Raw genomic sequence first — 14,135 nt, 5'->3', positions numbered from 1 at the left:
GCTTCAAATGGAAAAATGTTGCAAGTCTGGAGAGTTTCAGTGGAGATTCTCCGCATCAGATGCTTTCCCTAGTTGAGAGGAAATACAAGTCCAAGTTCTCTTCTTGACCCAAAAGGCGCCTGGCCCTGGGACCTCCTTGCACACCCACTGGGGTAATTCTGCGTTCAGCAAGCAAGTGCCTGTTCACAGCCCTGGCCCGCCTGCTAATCATGCGCGCCTCCTTCCCCCCTGGCAACCTCGGCCTGCCCGCTGGCCTACAACTCTCCAGGGCAAAATCTCTTTAAAAATTCACAGATATATCCCTCTCCATGCAAATCAACTGCAGAAACTACCCGGGCTTTGAATATCTTTTGAAACCGAAACAACTGTATGTAAATAAAGGGCTGTTATTTACCAACAAGAGGACAAAAGCCCCGGGCACCCCCTCAGCTCCAGGCCCCTGCAGGACTTCTCTCCCCGGCAACTTCATACTTATTAGCTTGATTGCCAACTTTGGTTTATTATTCACAAACTCACCCTGAGCCCGGCCTTTGAATGCGAAGAAAAAATGGTGTTTATGTTCCAGATTTTTTGCTTTATTCTCATGACTGAAGTAAATGATGAAGTATTTTCTGCCTCAACAGAGCCAGCAGGGAAGAAACACATGTTGTAATTATCTTAAATAAGCAGGCAATGGACACTGCTTCTGGAGCTACGTGGTAGGGGCCCCCGGAAAAAGTGGGGGACGCTGGGATGTCCACCATCTACACTCAGCCTTCCCCAAGTCCGCTTGCAAAATTATACCCAATTTAGGGACAGAAATGCGCTCTCCAGCCAGCAAAACGCATACTATTAATTGGATATTACTTTTTTTTTTTTTTGTAAGATGAAAATCGATGAACATGTTTAAATGTTTTAAAAGAAAATCATTGTTTTTGAGCAACACAATGACAAGAGTAAACCTAAACTTTACTTAAAAGAAATTCCATTTAAAAGCCATCACGTAAACTCCTACGTATCTGAAACAAACACCTTGGGATCAAGGTTTTGATCAGGACAAACCCATCAGGCAATTACCAAAGCACAAATAGTATTCCATGGAGCATCTCTGCGATGATCTTAAATTCCGGTGTGTCTGATTTGGCATCTGGTTCCCAAATACAGTCAACTTCTTCCTTTGTACAAGGAACAAATCAAGTATGTCTCTGTTTTACTCTCAAAAGCATTTGTTATTGGGGTTTAGGCTTTAAAGAAACATTCTTATTAACCAATCTTCCCTATGGTCCTCCTGGAGGTTGGGAGGCTGGTAACTGTAGGCCTGAGTGGTGCTCCCAGTGGGCACTGTGAGCCCTCCCCTCCCCGGGGCTCCCTCTGGAGAGGGGTGGCAGATTTATTTCTCATCAGTTCTCCTCTACCGAGTGTGCTCCTTCCGTGTTCCTTCTCCCACTAATTAATGTGAGAATAGAGAATCAAAGAGGGTATCCCTCCAAAGAGTTGTTTTTGAAGAGTGACAAATTAATCCCCTCGGATATGCCTGGAGGCAGGCAAGATATCTTCTGTTTTGTTTTGCAAAATTCTGCAATTAGATGTGCAAAAGTTCCATTTTTAGTAAAGATTTTTGTTGACAAATTTCATCCACTTTAGAACACACACACACACACAAGCACACACGTACCTGTTTCCAGAGAACAATGCCTCAGGGAATATATATATTTTTTGGACAATTGAAAAACTGTGCAATGTTCCATTTTTTTGCCAGCTCTCCCCCTAACCGCCCCTCTCACCCCCCAGCAGCACCTACCAGAGTGCTCTGGGCCCCAAGACAGAGAGTGGGCTCGAAATTCCTCAGGGTGGTCACCACTTGAAGCTCAGAACTTGGACATCCCTTCCCTCATTGGAGCCCTAAAAGAACTGTGGGAGGTATTACTCTTACCCTCATTTTACAAATGAAGAAACAGAGCAGTAAATGATTTACTCGGGTCACCCAGACATTAAGTCAGTACTGGGGCTGAGTTTCAAACCCAGATGGTTTTACTACAAATCTTCTTCCCTCCAGCTTCTCCTGACTTCCTGAAGTCTTCATGGAAAGGAGAATGGGATCTAATGTGTGTAGGACTCCCAGCTTTACTGCAACCCTAATGAAATGAAGTCTGTGTCTCTCTTGCAACTCACAGATCAATCTATGAGGTGGAAGATAATTACAGGTCATGATTTAAAGTTTAGTATTTCATTTTCGCTGAATGCCCACAGAATTAGGACATTAGTTTCTCATAAACTAATCCCCTTAAATCAACTATGCTCTTAGTCACAAAGAAACCTTGGAGGTAAGCTATAATCACATTGGCTAACCACTATCCACTGAGGTCTTTTGTTTTTTTTCCCCCCACTTAAAGCAGATGATTTACTTATTGAAATGTCACTGAAACTAGAACACCTTTCTCCCTTCTTTTTGACTATACTTTGAGCCAATCACCCTCCCTCTGCTCCTAGTACAGAAATTGGTGCTCATGGTATATAATTTGCTTTGTCTTGGTTTTTTGGGGGGGAGGGGGATGGTCAGTTCTTTAAATCACTTGACCAGACTGAATAAAATAACACCAGGATTCTTTTTTTCTTTTTCAATCTACAAGATGGAAGGAAAACTGATATTTTCCTGCCTCACACCCCACACTGGGTGCTACTTTCTGGCACCCAATCTTCCCTGCCATGCTGGGTGGGAGGAGTTATGATTCTGATTCTTTTTCATGGATAAACCAACTGGGTCTCCCAGAGATTGAGAACCTCATCAGCAAGTGATGGAGGACTGCTGTGCCCTTGCATCCCTCCTCGCCCCAACAGCAAATTGAGAAATTCACCTGCGAGGCGCCTGAACAGAATATCCTTCTGGAAGCTTGGCTCTTCCAGTTGTGGAAGATTGGCACTATGTATAGTCACCAGTCCCTTTGTCAAGAGCGTTCTGAAGGTGGGACATCAAGAATGGAAATGCTCTACCCCTGGTCTCACTGCATTTACTTAGCAGTGGGGCCTGGATTCAAATCGAGGTTCTGTTCTTGCTAATCGTATACACTTGATACTGTATTTCTGTCAATTTCATTTAAACCAGCTTAAGTTGGGTAGCTCAAAGAATAGTGAGCTGATGGCTGAAGATGAGCTCTCTGTCCTCTGCATCTAGTACTGGACTCTGAAAAGGGAGATATCTGCAGATCTTCACCTGCTGCTAAATGCTCCATGTTAATTTTTTCTTGTTCTGTGAGTCTGATGAACGTTGGCTGAGTCCCCACTTGTCTGCAGGGCTCCCCTGACTGTTGGGCATTACGGATTTCTTCAAGTACATTGTTAGGCCCAGTTCTCTAGTCTTTAGGTTTTTAGTGTTTGTGTTTGGACAGCCTGTGAGAGGAAGCTGATGAGATGTTTAGCCAAAGACAGGACACTTTTCCAGGACTAAGATGCTAGAAACTCTGCCTAGCCTGGACCTCCAGGGACCACTGGCAATAGGACCAGAGCACTTCAGTTGCCCAATGGCTACTCTCTGCCATGCCTAGTTCAGGGAGAGGACAAATATGGGTTGATGGGATGGGGCCTGACAGTGCCAGGGACCATCCCTGAGGGTGTTTGTGCCCCATTTGGGACTCTCAGCTGGTTGTTGGTGTCAGCAGGATGGAGTTTGCAAGACCGAGAGGTGATCCAAGCTTCTGTTTGAAGCCTCCCTTTGTGGGCTTTCTCAAAGCTCACGGGGGTCCCCACAACTGGCTGGCTGCCTGGGCATACACACATTCTTTGTGGTCTGGCCCTCTTGGGCTGTGCAAATACCAAATATGATGGTTGAAAGGAGCTCTGGAACCCAGGTTTGATTCCTAGCCACTCTGTTGCTGTGTGACCTTGGACAAGTTACTTAACCTTTCTGCATCTTAGCTTTCTCATCTGTAAAATGGAGTTAATACTGCCGATCAGAAAAGGAATATGTGAGATCAAGTATCTAAAGTACTCAGTGCTTGGCACGTAGTAAGTGCTCAATAAGTGGTAGATTATTATTTTTATTAGCTGTGCATTTTGATTATACAGCTTAGAGAATATTAGGCTTAATATTATATATAAAGAGTACAGACACACACTAGAATAGGGATGAAACTTGAAAACATTATGTTAAGTGAAAGACATCAGACACAAAAGGTCACACATTGTATGATTCCATGAATATAAGATGTACAGAATAGGTGAAGCTATAGAGACAGAAAGGAGATTAGAGGTTTCCAGCGGCTAGAGAAGTGAGTGGGAAGTGACTACTTAGTGGGTAGGGGCTTTCCTTTTGGATGGATGAAAATGTTCTGGAATTAGACAGTGGCAATAGTTGCGCTACATTGTGAATGTATTGAGTGCCACTCAATTCTATACTTTAAAATGGCCAACATGGTAATTGTTACGTATATTTTCCCACAGTTGAAAAAATTGTGTAGGGGCACCTGGGTGGCTCAGTCGGTTAAGTGTCTGCCTTTGGCTCAGGTCATGATCCTGGAGCCCTGGGATGAGCTCCACGCTGTGTCTCTGTCTCTCTCTCTCTCTCTCTCTCTCTCTCGGTCTCTATGAATAAATAAATAAAATATTTTAAAAAATGTATACAGGACCCACTTCACACATCTCTGGATTCAATTCACTATTCTTTGAGATCACATATCCACCTTGACAGTCATAGAGGGAGGGTCAATCTGTGTAATCACTCTCATATAGGAATCAAAGACCTTCAATTTTTTTAAAAGATATTTTATTTTATTTTATTTATTTATTTAAGATTTTATTTATTCATGAGAGACACACACAGAGAGAGGCAGAGACACAGGCAGAGGGAGAAGCAGGCTCCATGCAGGAAGCCTGACATGGGACTTGATCCCAGGTCTCCAGGATCATGCCCTGGGCTGAAGGCGGCGCTAAACCGCTGAGCCACCTGGGTTGCCCTATTTTATTTATTTTTGAGAGAGAGAGAAAGAGAGTGCATGCCAGCGAGTGGGAGTGGGGGAGGGACAGAGGGAGAGTGGGGGAGGGAGACAGGGAAGGAGAGGGACAAGCAATTCCGCACTGAGCATGGAGCCTGACATGGGGGAGGTGTGGAGAGGACTCCTTCTCTCTACCCTGAGACTGTGACCTGAGCCGAAATCAAGGGTTGGACGCTCAACCAACTGAGCCACCAGGCACCCCAAAAGCCTTCAAATTTTAAGTAATGCTTTATAATTTACTCATATGAAACTCTATTTCTCACCATACTGTGAGGTTGGCAGCAAGAAATATTGTTCCCATTTTATGGATAACAAACTGGAGGATCAATGAGAGTAGGATTTGTTGGTAGTTGTTACACGCATAACAGTGACATTTTCTGAGTTCTCAGAGCGAACAGGTGTCAGAGGCTGGACTCCAATCCTTTTCTTCTAGTTCTTGGATCTGGGCTTTTTAACCTCTCCACTTTGCATTATACATAGTTGTTGACAGTACATTTTATATTACACATTTATTTTTATGTTATTCATTTATAAATGGTACTGGGTTAATGTTTATTCTTGGCTGACTCACAGAGAAGGGCAGATTGCGTCTTTGTGGTGAGTTTGCATTTGGACTGGTGGCTTGCTTTTATTTAACTGAAAATTACTGCCTTCACTAGGGGCCATTAGCACATCAAAATGGTGTTTGTTGAGCCAGGAAAAGTGATACATTATGCTTGCATTATTCTTTGGTCCCCAAAGACTAATTGTTGGTTTGTGTTTTTAAACACCTTTCAAGTGCTAAGAGCCCCTAATGAGTTAAATTAACAAACCATTAGGGTTAAGAATAGTGGTGTGATGTGGGCACAGTGTTCCAATTATGGCGCTGGACACCAGGATGAGACGTGTATGCAAACACTCAATCTCCTCTATTTCTGATACTATTTGACACTTGACAAAGTGTTTCCTTTTTGTTGTCAACCCATATGTCAATCCTTGACGCAAGGAACTAAAATTGCCATTTTATATATGAGGACTTTGAGGATTTAGAGAAGTGTAGTAGTGGTACGCCAACTCAAAGCTCATGAGGAGCATTTGGATGTAGATTTGGGCACCCAGGACTTCGGCATTATACTCAAGAGTTACAAAGTTAGTTGGGTTTGGGGCATACACAACACTTGCTGCATTATTACGAACTGCCCAGAGCCCACCTCAATATTGGCTTGCAGGTGACATCCCATGATTCCATCTACGGATCTGACTTACTTGCAGAGGCTAATTTCTTCATGCAACTCAGTGACCCAAGGGAGACTGGGTTAAGCACTGTAGGAAGCTGTTAAAAGAGATGTTTGGGGTGCCCCTAAAACCTGATGAAGTATTCAGCTAATTTCTCTGAGTGGATGGAAACCCAACCCTATTCCACAGAGATAAAGCAGTGACCACATTAGGGGCACCTGGAGACATTCTCTGAGTGGATATATTCCCAGGGGGCCTAGAATACCACTGTTTCGGGTTGATATTGTTAATCTCAGTTATCACCATCACATTAGCTTGCTCGGTATTGGGTGCTTAGCACATCATGCATTTATGATACTGAATCATCTCAACTGTTTTGTGGGTCAGTACTATTATTTTCCTATCTTGCAAAAGAAGGTATTGAAGTTCAGAGCAGTCGAGTGGCTTTCCTGAAGGCAGAGTGGCCACTGTTCATACTGTCCCTTGCCATACAAGATAGCCCAGCTCACCTCCCCTTTTGGGCTGTTCTAGCACCCTTGCTTGTCCTCATGATTCTGTCCAACTGAGCTCCAGACGTAGTAGACTTACCGTACCCTATCAAGCCAGGGCCAAAGCTAAGCTGAGATGGTCAGTGAGAATGAGTCAGAAGGAGGTTCAGGTCATTGACATGACCTAAATCAACCCAAGGCAGCCCTTGTATTTCAGGGCATTGGGGGAGAGGGGCCAGGATTCACTCAGAGTCAAAAGCCTCCATATTAGGGTATGTGTGTTTCCATTGTACTTAGCAAAATAAACCATCTGGCCCTGGTGGCAGTTTTCTAACCAAAGTCTAGCTCCCCAGATTCAACCTTAACATCACTATTAGTGGGGGCTGGTTGGTGCTAGGGGAATTTGGCTTCTTCTCAATATGTAATAATTGCCATTATCTTTCAATTACTTAACAAATAGCGAAGCATGGGGCTATGCTATTTCAAAAGAGTCTCCTGAGAGTACGGCTGGATATCTCCAAATGTTACCCAGAATTAGCTGAGAGAGGGCAGCCCTTTTAGTACTCACCCAGGGGGAAATGCATGCATTGTGTACTAATCACTCAAGGGGAGCCATGGCTGTTTGCCCTTTCACCTTAAGCTCTGACTTCCTACTAAGATCCAGTCAGCCCAGAAGAGATTTCAGTCAGGTCCCTTCTGCTGCTCTCAACCTAGCAGATCTACCAGAGTTTTGCAAAGATGGGGAAAAAAAAGTGAGAAGAAAAAAAAAATCCATAAATGAAAGAGCAGAGCACCTGGCTGGCTCAGTCAGTAGAGCCTGTGACTCTTGATCTCAGTATTGTGAGTTTGAACCCCACATTGGGTGTAGAGATTCCTTAAAAATAAAATCTTAAAAAAATGAAGTAGTGAGGGGAAAGAATTTAAATTGTTTGGTGTTGTGCAGACCCAAACAAATAATCAAAACTGGATTGTAGGTCTCCCCCTCCTCCCTTTGGAATCATGGTGGCTACCTTCTATTTTGGGTTTGCCAATTAGCAAGTGTTGTTAAACCTTTACTAAGAAGATGCTTTGAGCAAATTAAACATTGCCTATTTTGTTGAGAAATACACTCTTTTACAGGGTAATTTTTATTATCTTAAACAAGCACTGTGTCTTATGAGGAAGTTGAACCCCAAAAAAGACCTTTTTGTGTTATATACAAAATTTGATTTAGATTTAATGGAGGACTGCAACTTTGAAAGGAGCTTTGGTTTTTCTGGTGGCATAAGAACTAAAATTAAATTTGGGTTTAACTAAAAATCCTCAATGCATAATAAGGATTAAATGTTAGGGATCTGTCTGCCCATGCAACTTTTGATTTCATTTTGATTGGCATCTCAACCACTCAGGGCAGAAGGCACCCTTTTAATTTTCAGGAGCATGGAGACCTCAGGTACTCGGCTTGCTAGCTTTGCGTGGGTCTTTATGCCGATAAGTGAATAGCTGGGCACTTCTTGCAGAATTAAGGACTAAAAAGTAAAGGGGAGAGGAGATTACCCTTCCAGAACCCTGATTCTCACTAAACCAAAGGCAAGCCCTTTGTAACTATTGATCAGGAAATAAATCCTCTTTATTATTCCACAGGGAAACCTCTTCTCCCTCTGCTTTTCTACAACTCTGCCCGCAGATACAAGGTTTATACTAACCTTGCATTTCTTCTCACAGATCTGTCGATTTGGAACTCTCTGACCTTAATTACTGAATTCCACCCCCCCCCACTCCTCAAAACAGGAAGTGAAAATACCTCAGCTGGCAGGTTAAGCATTTCTGTCAAAGACCAAAAAAAGTTATAAACCATTTGTCCTTTTCAATTCACCCAGTAAGAAAAAGAGGGAGATATGGCAAGACTGGTCAGCCCATTGCAGCCCACATGCCTCACATTCAGTATCTTTGAACAATGTTTTTAATTCTATTCAAGAGGTAATGATGTAAGTGCTTCAGATTTTTTTTTAGTTAAAAATTAGAGATCATGACTCTAGTTGGGTTCTAAACACTTAGAGGAACTATAATTTTTCTTATTAATGCCTCACGTAGCAACACTCAACTTTGCTCAACTCACAAGTCTTTGCTCGTGGTTGCTGGTGATCAGCCACTGCAGAGGTGGTGGAGGGAGGGAGTGATGATTAGCGCATATGTTTATGTTATTTTAGTAGAAAATCCATGTGCCATTGGTAATGAATTGAAGGTTAAGTGACAATTTTTCTTTACAACCACTCTTGTCGAATAGTCTGTGAACTGAAAACTGGATTAACCTTTAATTACCCTCAACGATCTCTCAACCCCGAGACAACATTACCACTCCTACCAGTAGTATTTGCATATACAATTTAATGAGAGAAACATCTGTTTGCATATTCGCTATCATTAATACTATGCAGATGAATAGATATTCACAATGTGATAGGCATTCGTGCTGACGTCTCATTTTCTTTCTTCATTTCTAGTCTTTCTTCCTCCACCCACAGCTTCAGCTAGACTTGGATTAATTAGAATTAAGGGCTGTCTAGAGCCAACAGCCTTGTACAGGATGCACAAATGCAATGTGATCTGAATGCCTGCAAAGCCACATTTTATTCAACTGGGGAAAACACTGCTGGATCCCACGAAATGCACACTTTATAGGCCTGTGTGTATTTATGTGTGGGTCTATGTACTTGTAACAAAACTATGTTTTTCTGTCTTTAAATAATTAAAAAAGAACCCTTTGTATGTCTATTTTCGGAAATGCTTGCTTTCCTACACAGCTTTCCTCTCTGATGGCTGTATCAAATGCTTCCTATGTGGAGTTTGACAATTTTACTGCTGACAAAGCCCTTGGAGGCCAAGCCAATCAAACCTTTATTTTCCAGCCAGGCTAAGTGATTTGCCTGTAGTCGCCTTAGTGGTTAGTGATGGAGCTGAGTCTGGGGGGCCTGAGCCTCCAAACTTCAAGCCTAGTGGTTTTTTGACAGAATTGTGCTGCCTCTCTCTTTTTTTTTTTTTTTTTTTTTTTTGCCTCTCTATATGAAGTTTCAAGACACAACAGCCAGAAAACCCAGTTTATATAGTTTCATAGAAATCCTATGTGGTTACCTCTTGAAGCCATTTTAAAGATATCCATATATGTATTACATATATAAAATGCATGCTATAAATACAACCTTTCTCAACAAGCATTGTATTTTGTACACATATATGTTGATTGTTGCATATGCAAGGCTTCGATTTTTGCACTGGTCCAAAGATAACGAAAGATTGCTTAAAGATTTTCAGGGCTTTAATTTCATGGTACATTTTTCAATATGTCTTTCAATCTGGAAAAAAAAAGTGCTGCTTCTTTATGCTTTTTAAAGTAAAAACCTCCCAGTTCTAACTCCATTTCACCCCTTCTGATCATAAGCCTTGAGCCAGGCACTGTCACCCTTATAACTTCCAGCTTCTCAGCATATGCCATGGAAATTATTTTACAGAGCTACTCCCCATGACTGTATTGTCTCATCAGAATGAAGAAAATTCTTGGCTTTCATTAGTGAATCTATCCTCATTAATTCAAACTAAATGATGGTGGTGGTGAAGGGGCAGCCAGATTAACTAGCGAATACTTTGAACCATAGAAATTTTTTATGGGAATGTACTATTCTTACTTCCATGGATGTTCGGTAATTAAAGCTGGGCTGTGTCTCCAAAGGTCCTTAGGGCACACGATTAAATCATTTGGTTTGTGATTTCATATCCATTATTTGGAGGCAAAGGTGTGTTATGAAACTATTGGAAGCAATTTGTTCTCTAAGCATTTCAACATTCTCCTTAAACCTTACCTCCTTATTTATATGCTCTTCAGTTACACTATCTATAAAATAGAACACATTTCTTGGAAAAAAAAAAGGTAGAGCTTGTTCAGATAGCATCTGAGTTATTATCATTTCCAAATAAATAAGATTATTTGTAAACACATTCTCCAAATAGATATGGACATAGTGTGATCATTGGATTTAAAAAGTCACTTTTGAATACCTGATGTGAAGAGAGCACTGGGAATGAGCATTGGGAATGAGATTTCCATCTGAAGTCCAGTCCTTCTGTACAATCATTTTAGATGCTCCTGTCTCCTACTGCTGTCTGGCTAGTAATATTTACACACTAGGTGATGTGCATCCCTTCCAATTATCACTATAAATACTGTATGTGAATGCCTGACACAGCATAGGTGTTCAATACCAATAAACATTTGTTGGGTGGATGGATGGATTGATGGATGGATGGATGGATGGATGGATGGGACAGCATGAAACATCCTGACTCTGTTAGGTATTTCTAGAATCTAAAGGAGTAAGCTATTTTCAGTGACCTGAGTATGAATCCTAGTCATGGGGCAAAGTTTTGCAAACAGAGTTTTCACGATTCATGGCTTCTGGCAGTAGCTGCTCTATCATGTATCTTGAGGGCATCCAATATGGGTTCCTAATCACTCTAGAACTGCTTGGGTAGTAAAGTGTGCATACATGTGCAGAGTGAAGAGATTTGTCAAGAATCTATGCAAAACTGCACTTAACAGATGATTCAAATCCACAAATTAGTTTCCAGCAACATGGTGGCCTATATATTTTTAAATTTATGCTGAAATTTATTTTTGTTATGATTTTATGTTAGATTTGACCTATGGGGGCTCTCATGTGTTTCTGGCTGTGTTCTAGACTCCAGGATCTACATGCTCTTGGGTGTGCTGATTTATGGGTCATAAATGTATTGACTCCAAGACCGGAGGGTGAAGATGCTAGGAGGGGCAGGGCTAGGTTTCCCCTGTGGGATGCTAAGGGCCCATTTGTCCATCCACTGGTTGTACAGGCTCCAGCTATAATTGCACTTCACCTCCTTGTGACCTAGTTAGGTCAGAACTCTTGGCAAGTGATCAGGCCTCCAGTTGCATTAGGAAGTGGATGCACATATGCCTTACTGAGTTGGACAAGAGGATCCCTGGGCGGGGGGCAGACCTTGGGTTTCCATGGGCCCATCAACTTTGGGGCATTTTATACCATCAACGATCCCTCAGGATGAGGGAAGAAAATACTAGATTAACATGTTTTGATCAAAGAGATAAAATAAGCATTACTAGTACTTATTATAATGGATTGAAATCAGTACATGTGCATAATCATAAATATACATATCTTGGGGATGATCAAATTCTTTTTTAGGGATGAAGATACATGACCAAAAAAGTCTGGAGACCTCTGGTCTATGAGAAGATGCATCACATTTGCCAGGACAACCAAGTGGGGCCCTTGCCTACTACTTTCCATCCATTTTCCCATCTACCTTTTGGGTCTCAGTGTGCTGTGTCCTTGTGTCCCTCAAGGCCTGCTCTCAATTTTGGATTCTCTTTCCTTCTGCTTAGTGAGTCTTTATTTTACTTTGTAAGCTGTTTCCTGTGTTTGTGGGACATCGGGCCCTACCATCGTCTCCTCAAATCTCTATTAACAGTTTCTCAAGTTCATCACCCTTCTTGTCCTCCCAGTAGCCCGAGGGCAGAGATTGCTTCTCAGACTTTTGTGTGTGAATACTTGCAGAATGAAGGAAGAATGAAGCAAAAGTCAACCTCCAGGACAACGCTGCACCTTGTGACTCCTCTGGGTCACCAGGAGGGGTCGCTGTTGGCGCTTCCTGTGATGGGGAGAGCCGCGCATCCAGATCTTTTCTCCCACATGGTCTCTCCGAATTAGGCAGAGTGTAACCTCAGAGCCTCCTTCCACCGACCCCTTTTCTCACCCACTCACATGGGAAGGGGAGAGAGACTGAGCCAGAAGGCGAGCCAGAGCCTCTGACTGTGGTAGGATGTGTTCGTGCCTAGGATATCCTGGAAGATGAAGACTGGGAGCCCTGGGCTCATTCACGAGTCCATCCTTGTAGAGTGGATTCACAATGCTCCCGGAGGAATTGTTTGATGCTGACTTGCTTCTTCTTCCAGACCAGAGAGGCTGTTCTGGAACAAGCAGTGGAATATAAAAGGGACTATTGAAAACGTCAATGACTGAGAAACAGCAACCAACACCCATGAGCAGATTTTGTGAGGCATAAAATCACATCACTGCTTCTGAATGCGGCCGGGGCCAAGGGATTCATTTGGCTTCCCTTGGAAAACGGTATAGAAAAATGCACCGAAGGAGGCAAGAGCATTGTATTAACCATAATGTCAGAGAATGCGTTGCCATTTGCCTTGACAACTTCAGTTTGTAAAAGACAAGTAATTACGAAGGAGTTGGTGAAAATAAAAAAAAAAGAAAAAAGGTGGGGGTATAGAATGTCTCAGTCTCATCCTTTAAAATGGCTATTATTTTTTTTTTACTTTAATTCAAGGATATTTTTATACCTTAGTAATAAATTAACATTTCAAAAGTACTTTTACCTGCTGAGATGGTTCATTCCGCTAATGTGGGTAGCTCTGTGGACTCGAATAATTAGTGTAAATTGCCTTTGAATAACACAGAGCTGGGAACAACTCTAACTTGCTAGGGCTTAATGCCCCTTGCCTACAGGATGAAGAGTCCTTAATGGGGCCTGGAAAAACAACTAATACCTACAAATCAAAGGAGAAAAGCCGTTTTTGATGCATTTGTCTGAGAGTGTGAGTTTTAAACTAAATTGTTAACACTTCCTCCCTGCTGAGGGTCATGGATTAGCTAGGCTGGGAGATTCTTTGAGAATCTTTCACACTGACCAGGGGAGGTAGGGGGTTCCAAATACAAGTGTTTTCTTAACCCTAATCCCTACCTCCCTGACCAGGACAGCTCTGCATTTCCCTCTAATTAGGTGAAGAATTAGGAGGTGGATAAATGTGTTCAGGGATGAGGATAAAGTGATTAGTTCACTCCAGACCATGATCGCGATTTCTAGGCGCTACTTAGTTCCTTTCAAGATAATAACTTTTCTCTTTTTCACAAAAACGTATTCAAGCAAACCTCCAACATGTATTTATAAGCAATGATAATTACCTCTGGGCAAGCTTGGGGCAGCATATTGACAAACTATTTTTACTCTCTGCATTTGCTTAATTTTCATAACATTATTATCCTGTCGGGGACCGTCCAGAGCAGCTCCGAACCGGACCCAAGGAGTTTTATTATTTGTGCAGTCTGAACAAGATCTAATAACTTAACCCCTCCAAAATGTATTCACATTTAAATGATCCTTTCCGTGAAAGGGGGAAAGGGACACGTTGCTTAGGAGCTGTCTTCAGTAAGACTATTTTGACACTTTTTCTGCATATGATTAGATACTACCCTGTATGCTGCTGCTTCTTCTTCTTCTTCTTCTTCTTCTTCTTCTTCTTCTTCTTTGGAAGATCTTGCAGATATTCCTCACTGAAGTGTAATTTTAAACTTCAGACTGAATAAAGCACTTACTGCATAGCTCTGAACTTTGGTGGTATTAGCAAGCTTCATTGCTGACG

The sequence above is a fragment of the Canis lupus genome, chromosome 28 (genome assembly GCF_003254725.2).
Source record: "Canis lupus dingo isolate Sandy chromosome 28, ASM325472v2, whole genome shotgun sequence".
Classification (NCBI taxonomy): Eukaryota; Metazoa; Chordata; class Mammalia; order Carnivora; family Canidae; genus Canis; species Canis lupus.
Note: the sequence above shows the minus strand (reverse complement) of the source record.